Here is an 8,990-nt window from a genome sequence, read left to right as displayed (position 1 = left end):
CACCACCACCACCACCACCACCACCAGCACCACCACCACCACCACCAGCACCACCACCACCACTACTACATTTTCCTTATATTTACAGATTCAGTTAGTTGAGTCTGTAACTTCTGTTTTAAAAGTATATTTCTTGCCCTCCCAGTACTCTTTAAATTATTTACTGTAAGTATATCTAATGATCTGTTATTACTCTCATCATCTCTGTCAGATCTAAGGTGCAAAAATCAAACTTATAAAAAGTAGTAAGCATAGGATTTAAAGGTATATTTTAGGGTTTTCTGTGGATGTGGAAGTTTTTAAGATATATTAGTATACATCTTTGGTTGTGGAAATAAATCATATTTCAATATAAACTGCGTTAATTGGATCAGAATTTCTTATACCCTGTGATTGAGAGAATTGTTGTTAGGTGCTGTTAAGTCGAATACAACTCATAACAACCCTTAGAACAACGAATCTGAATCCAGTCCTATCCTGTGCCATCTTCACACTTCCTGATACATTGTGGAAGTCACTCAGTCAACCCACTTGGTGGAGGATCTTCCTCTCCTTTGCCGACTCTCACCCTTACAAGCATCATGTCCCTCTCCAAGGAATAACTCCTCCTAAAAAAATATCTGAAGTATGTAAGGTAAAGCCTCATCCTCCTTGCCTCCCAAGAGCATTCCAGCTGCATCTTTTCCAAGCCATTATTGTTTGTCTTTTTGACAATCCATGGGATGTACAGCACTCTTCTCCAATACCATAGATCAAAGGCATCAATTCTTCTGTTGACCCTATTCATTGTCCAACTCTCAGATGCATGGCAAGTGACTGGGAAGATCAGGGTCTGAATCAGACACACCTTGGTCCTCAAACTGACATCATTACTCCTCAAGAATTTGGAGAGGTCCCTAACTTTAGACTTTCCCAGTGCAAAAATCTCCTTATTCCCTGACTGTTGGTACCAAGGGTGTTAATGTTTGTCAGTTTCAATCCTTTCTCCATCCATCATGATGTTGCCTATCAGTACAGTGGTAAGAATCTTTTTTCCCCTTGACATTGAGATACAATCCATATTGAAAGTTATATTCTTTGATCTTCTGCAACAAGTACTTCAAGTCCTCCTCACTTTGAGCAAGCAAGGTTGTGTCATATACATAATGTAAGTTATTGATGAGTCCCCCTCCAATTTTGATGCCATATTCCTCTTCACAGAGTCCAGTTTATCAAATAATTTGCTCAGCATACAGATTGAATAAGTACAGAGAGAGATTACAACCCTGATACACTTCCTTCTTAATTTTAAACTATTAAGTGTTCCCTTGCTCTGTTTACACAACAGCTTCTAGGTTCAGGTGTAGGTTTCATGAGCACAATTAATGCTCTTGGACTTTCATTCTTCTCAATGACAGCCACAATTTGTTATGATCCACACAAATGCCTTTCCTAGACAATGAAACACAAATAGATATGCTTCTGGTATTCCTTACTTTCAAGCCAGACTCCATCTGGCATCATCAATGATATCCCCGCTGCCACAGCCTCTTCTAAATCCTTCTTGAACTTTTGGCAGTGCCTTCTCTATGTACTGTTCTAACCATTTTTGAATAGTCTTTAGCAGTATTTTGCTTGCCTGTGATATTAATGATATTGTTTGATAGTCTTCACATTCAGTGATTCATATTGGATCACCTTTCTTGGGAAAGGGAGCAAATATGGACCTTTTCCAATCCATTTGCCAGACAGCTGTCCTCCAAATTTCCTGGCATAGACTGGTGAGCACATCCAAGGCTATATTTGTTAATTGAAACAAGTCAAGTTTCAATACCTGGGGCCTTATTTTTTACCAGTGCCTTCAATGCAGCTTTCACTTGGCTCGTGTTCATATGATATTTCCTGAAATGTTTCATTATCAGTTCTTTTTGGTTCCATGGCTCTGTGTATCTCCTTCATCTTCTTTTGATGCTGTCTGGGTCATTCACTATATTGCCCAGAGCATCTTTCAAAATTGCAACTCAAGGTTTAAATTTGTTTTTCAGTTCTCTCTGCTTGAGAAGAACTTGCAGAGTGAGTTCTTCCCTTTTTATTCTCCAATTCTAGCTCTCTGCACATTCCATTATAATAATTCTCCTTCAAAGGGAGAGAGCATTTGTAGAGACTTATCCTGCTGCTTCTGTTTACATGTAAAATGTTTACATATTTTTATTCCAACTGTTACAAGTGAAGAAAAGTATTTTTTTAAATAGGGATGCTTATGGAACCTCTTTGAAGGATGTTTGTTTTGAACAAAACCCAAGGTTTATGGAATAACCATCTAAGAATGGACAAGCTCTTTGAAAGTTAGCTAGTTAGTTATATAAGCAACAGGTTAGTGATGCTGTACAAAGCACTAGATCTAATTGATCGTGGATTTGGACACAATTCACCTTCGTGATTCTTCACATATCCCTAATGTGTTTATATTTGGGAAGTCAGGAATGATGAAGATCCATGCCGAAGAGGAAAGCTAAAGTTCTAATTTTTAGTACTTTCTTGTGAATCTGAAGAAATTTTAGAGGAGAACTTGATGCTTGTTTTATTTTCACTCTTAATTTGAGACAAGAAGTTAAAAGCTTATATTAGAGAGTACCCATCTGGAGAAGTATTCTGATTTTCAAAAAGAATGTGAAAATATTAAAGTGCATGCATTTTTTTCTGCAGGGTATTAGGAATAGAATAGGTGTGGAACAGTATATGTCAGAGAAACAGACAGACAGACAATAATTTAGGTGCTTCTGAGATGAAACTGAGTAAGGAGTTGAAAAGTGAAGCTATGTATCTGCCTTCTCTCGTCTACACTTCGAAGCATTTGACTTGTTGCTGCTACTTATATCTGCAATTTTTTAGCATTTTTGAATTTCACTACTGGCTACTTGGTAAAATCAGCAAGAATCACTCACAGAATGAGGCGAATCATAGTTTCATTGACATTTTGACAACTGTTTATATGAATATGAAGTGCCAGGTAAGAGGCAAAAGGGGCAGAGCTGCTTCCAGACTGTAGACAGTTCATTTCCAAGGCCATTGTGATCATCTAAATCTTCACTGAAGTTTTGAAGGACTGCACAGAAATACTTACTGCTTTTATTTTCAGTTTCTAGCAATCTGTTAAATTGTACTCCATTTTGGAATAATCAATCTCCTTTCATGGTGAAATCAAAGGCAGATTATTTGAGTTCTTAATGTGCAAATTTTATTTATGAAGTCATCATAAATGATTACTTTTCTACAGAACACCCCTATTTATAACACGAAGATACAAAAATATACTGATTTAGCTTACACAGTTAGTCACAAAATATTCAACATAATGACAACACCTTGATAGTAAACAGTATGATACAATATGTATCAGCTTGGTTTAGATATTTTTATACTAGACATTAAAGGGGAAAATTAAGACATTAAAGACTAATATTTGATTCAAATAGTTGTTAATTTAAATGTAGATACTTGAAAACAGAAACTACAAAACAGGTAAACAAATCCTCATACTCCGGAGGAAGGTAGTCTAAAATCAGAGAAAAAGATAATCTTGATGTGCTTGTCAAAGGAGTGTTTCTGAAGCCCTGAACAGTGACAAATCGTTATGGTTTTGAGCCCAAAATAATATGCTAAACTAGTTTCTGCTGTAATGATGATCTTAGTGATCTTACATCCTATACAATAAATATAATAATTGATCATATATCTTACACTATAATAAATATTAGCAGATTATTAATAATAAGAATGTGTCTTTGGATGCTGAGATCGGGTCCGTTGTGATGAGAGCTATTTATTGAGACAAATGTTAAACTGAAAAACATTAAATGAATGTCTAAAACTTGGAGTTTCTTAACCTCTTGCTGATCCTCATAGCTGACCCTCCAGAGGGTTTCCAAGGCTGTTAATTGCATAGGAGGAGACTGCCCATCTTTCTCCTATGGAGCTGTTGAATTAAAACTACAAGAGGCTGGTCTTATGTTAGCAGTGCAATTCCCTATGGACTATGTCACAAGGGCTTTCTCAGAGTTACTTAGGTAACGTAAAAATCCGCATGGCTAAATTAAAAAACAACTTTCTTTTTTATTTATTTTTTTTAGTCCTGTGTATATTTATTGTGTATTATCACATATTTGTAGGTCTGTTCAACCAATTCTTTATTTTTAACAAAATTTTTATTTTATACTGGTTTACTTACAAAGTTCATGTACATTTCAATCCTTCAGAAAGCCTGACTCTGGGAGGGAGGCCTAATGCCAGAAGGAAAGAAGACTTTGAGGAAATTATCCTGTGTGCTTGATCTCTCCTACAAAGCTTTATGTCCTTGTAAAGTCAGATTAACATCACCATCAGAGAAGATTCAAAAGAATGAAGTAAGTGTATAACTAATTGGAAGAAATAATAAGACATTCTTGCTAATAGAATTCGAGTTAAGAAAGGAAAACTCAGTTTTCCTCTGGTTGCTGTATTTGTAGTAGGTTTTTGTGAATAATAATGAAGTCCCACATTTCTCTAGTTTCTGGAGCTTTCCTATCCCCATAATCTTCCTCACCGGGTCACCTGAAGGGCCAGTGACTGTGAACTAGAAAACTACGGTCAGAGAGTCATCGCACTCGCAATATTTTTCCTTATATTTCTGAAACGGAAATATGGTCTTTACGTTTTTTAAATGGTTGGGGGAGGGGTGGGACCATGGTAATATCTAGTTGCATATGAAAATTAAACAAAATTTAAATTTCAGTACCTTTTCAACATGTATGCAGAGCAGATTATCCGGGAGGCTGGGCTCTATGAGGAGAATTGTGGCATCATGATTGGTGAAAGATCTATTAACAATCTACATTATGCAAATGACACAACCCTGCTTGCTGAAACTGAGGAGGACCTCATGCACTTGCTGCTGAGAGTCAAGGACTGCAGCCTTCAGTATGGACTGAGGCTCAATGTCAAGAAGACAAAGATTCTCACCACTGGACCAATTGGCAGCATCAGGATGGATGACGAAGAGATTGAGATTGTTTGTAGTTTCAGTTTGCTCAGCTCCACAGTCAACACTCTTGGCACCGGCAGTCAGGAAATAAAAAAGCTTATCGCGATGGGAAAGTCAGCTGTTAGGGACCTCTCTAAAGTACTCAAGAGTAACGGTGTCTCTCTGGAGACTAAGGTGCGCCTGATACTGGCCATGGTCTTTGCAATTGCTTGTTATGCATCAGAGAGTTGGACAATGACTAGGGAGGACAGAAGGAGAGTTGATGCCTTTGAGCCGTGGTGCTGGAGAAGAGTACTGAATGTACCATGGACTGCCAGGAAAACAAACAGATTCATCCTGGAGAGGATTAAACCAAGCAACTCCTTGGAGGCAAGGATTCTGGGGCTTCGTCTGACATACTTTGGACATGTTGCCAGGAGAGACCGGTCCTTGGAGAGGGACATCATGATTGGGAGGGTGGAGGGACGGCGCAGGAGGGGAAAACCCTCTGTGAGATGGATTGATTTGGTGACTGGGGTAATCGGGATGGGTGTGTCGGAGGCAGTGTGGTTGGCGCAGGATAGAGCAGGGTTTAGGGCTGTTGTGCATAGGGTCGCTATGAGTCCCCAATGACTCGAGGGCACATAACAACAACAACAACAACAACAACAACAACAACAACAACCCATGACTAAATTTTCAATAGCACACAGGTACAGTAATTTTGTTTACATGTTGTTTGTGTCTGTGCCTATTCAGCATAGTTGAGTAGTTGCAAGAGATGGTATGGTTGGCAAAACTAAAAATATTTACTACCTAATTTTCTACCTAGTCCTTCACAGATAAAAGCTGCCAAATGATAAAATTTAGGAAGAACATTCTGACTTTTTTTTTCTTTCTACATCAGGACATTAAGGACATAAAATCACCCTGAGAAATTGTAAAAATGCAGATTCTTGGGTGTTAGAGTGATTTTGTTCCCCCCAATTATTGTTTGGTATTGTACTGTTTGAGTGAATGTTTACAGAGAAAATTAGTTTTTCATTGAGCAACATAATAATTTGTTTTGGTTGGTGTCATATTACTGATTGCCATCTCCTCATATAACCTTTCCCTGCTTTCTCGCTTAAGTCCACATTTTGGCTTGTCCTTTCTAGCCCCTTTCTGCCTACTTAGTTTTGCATTTGTGTATATGCTGTTCTTCTGCACTGATGTTTAATGGTGGGCTGTGCTTAGATTAAGTTCCTCACTTAATACTGTTAATTTAGTGTATGTCGTGTACTGTCAAGCCAGAATCGATCTATAGCAGGTTTTCAGAGGCAGTTAATCAATCACACCAGAGGAGATTGCCCATTCTTCTCCCTCTGAGAAGCTGGTGACTTCGAACCACGTGCCTTCTGGATTGAAGCACAGCTTCTTGCCACTGCTAAAAGGTAATCCACCAGTGTGGATTCACTTCCAGGTTTGAAAGTTGTCTAAGGATTATAATCTTGGGGATCCACCAGTCTTGATCGAACCAGAAAATCTAGTAATTTTTTTTTAATGTCAATGTACAGACTTATTTACTTACTCTTTTTTCCAGTATAGTGCCTCAGTAGAAAGTATATCTGTTTTCTTCTGACAAGGGAGTTAGGTTGGAATGGGTGTGGACTGGAGATTTGATCTCCTGATAACTCTCTAGATTTTTAGTTCTACCACCAAACCTTGTTTTATTTTGATGCCTCTAGTCTAAATCTTTGTAAATTTGTGCTATGAAATGAGTCACTTTCTTTCAGATTATTTCACATCTGTTACATTCCCTCCCTTCCATCATGACTTACAAAATTTAAATTCTTTGCTGTCTCAAGTTATTTTACTGTTAGTTTTGGAAGATTGGGAAATGAAGGATGATAAATGTGTATGTATAAACAACTATGTTTTACCAGTGGTGTAGAGCTTTTCCTTATTTTTCTAATAATCTTATTAAAATTTTATGTTGATCTATGTCTCACGATAGTAAAGTGACATATTAAATAATTTATGTATTATTTAAATTGAAACTGTGCTCTTATATGTTTAAGAGATGTAGTTAAATTTTTAAAATACCCTTGTGTATAAAGATAGAAGCTGAACTGCAGCTTCTTAATGTCAGAACTATTAAATAGAGTTGCAAAAGTACAAGATAGCGAGTTCAGAAACACTTCTTTGAATGCTTGCAACACTAAGTATACTAGGCTAATTCCACATATTTCAGAAGGTGCTACAGAGCAGAAATTTCAAGAATTATATTCAGCCTCAATTAATGGGCAAATTTTGTCATAATCATTCCTCCTTCTCCTTATTGCTGTTGAGTCAGAACTGATTTGATCCTTCAGCTACTTTTTAGAGACTGTAAATCACACAGAGATCTTTTCCTTCAGTTAGCTAATGGAGTCAAACTATGGTCGCTGGGATGGTCATCCAACTCCATAAACACAGGGCCATCAGAGCTTTCCTGTTAGAATTACTAAAAACTGAAATATATTTCTTTGAGTTTTGTAAAAAGAATAATATTATTTCCTCTTTTTTCCCCCATTATGAACATTTTTGTCTGGTCATATTTTACATAACCTTTTTGAGTGACTTACTAGGCTAGAAAAGTTCGAAGTTCTCCAAAGTCTGTGATTTAAAATTGTAGCTAAAATTAGAGGATACTATATTATATAATAGCAATCAATAACAACAATTTTTGAATAAGCAAAATGGAATTCAAAGTCATAATTGTGTATATAATGTTTCTTGTAATTTTTACTTTATCATTCTTGTTTATAGCTGCAAATTTATCTCCTTGTCATGAGTTATAGAAGGTGTTCCTCAAAAAAGCCTACACAGAGCTGCTTGACACTTTCAAAGCATAGACTTGTCTTGATGGGAAAGGCATCTGTTCTTTTCACTGGGTTATCTTTCATGTGAAATGAAAAGAATTCAGATTTTCAGACTTTTATATTATAATATTGTCTTATCTTGAGGGTATCTAAGGTTTATGTAATACTCAAACTTTAGTCAATTATACCCAGAAAAAAATATCAATTTTCAGGAATCTATTAGTCTAGCATATGATTATCCTGAGGAAAGAGGGTCTGCCTCTTTTCATTGACTTCTGCTGGACTTTTGCTCTGTTGACTCTCACTAATTTTGTTGCATGATCAGTTATTCTTTATCTAAAGCTACATGGAGACTTCACTCTAAATATCAACAGTGCATGAAAGAGGGCTCCATCTATTACGGGACACTCACTTGGCCATAGGGGACATCTGGATAGAGAAGTGAGTCTAGAAACTTGCTACATGGCACATTTCCCAAGACCACACGACAGATAAGGCTCTCTTTTCCATGTTATACTCTTGGTTGTACAGTCATTACTATTCCAGAATTTTTCAAACTGAAATTTAGTTTTGTCCTAGACTTACTATTTTCTACCTTGTGTTCTTACTAATGCCAAATTTAGTCTTTCTGTGGAAATGAAGTTTAGAGACTCAGTGATTCATTAAACCATTCTTGTCAACTAAGTATTAGCTGATGCTATTTCATTTTCCTTTTAGTCCTGCTTATCAAAGACATTTAGGGGCTTGTTTAATTGAACAATTTTAAATATAATCCTTTAATTAGTGTACTCAATTGTTATACTCACTTAAAAGCTACTGCTAGTGGTTTCGTACTATTCGTAGGTTATTTTCTGATATCTACATCTATCCCCAACTTTTCTAAGATTTCTTTTTTAAAAATTGAGCCGTATTAGATATGTACTGCTAAAATAATTTTAGCAGTTTTGTAAAATAATATTGAAATATATGATGAGTTATATCCTAGACAGACAGACTTTTCCCTGAGTATTCAAAGGGATCTGATCTAACACTGCTGAATACTTCTCAATCTAACACCTATCCCTATGGTCAAATTTATAGATCCATAATTCATTAAGATAATGCAGTAATAAGTTGAATGTTCCATAGAGTCAGAATAGTATAAGTTTAAGAGTGTGACTTTGTTTCTG

Source organism: Elephantulus edwardii, unplaced genomic scaffold (assembly GCF_000299155.1).
Source record: "Elephantulus edwardii isolate Elephantulus edwardi_28Jun2011 unplaced genomic scaffold, EleEdw1.0 scaffold00046, whole genome shotgun sequence".
Classification (NCBI taxonomy): domain Eukaryota; kingdom Metazoa; phylum Chordata; class Mammalia; order Macroscelidea; family Macroscelididae; genus Elephantulus; species Elephantulus edwardii.
The sequence above is the reverse complement of the archived record's forward strand: the minus strand, read 5'-3'. Positions refer to the sequence as shown.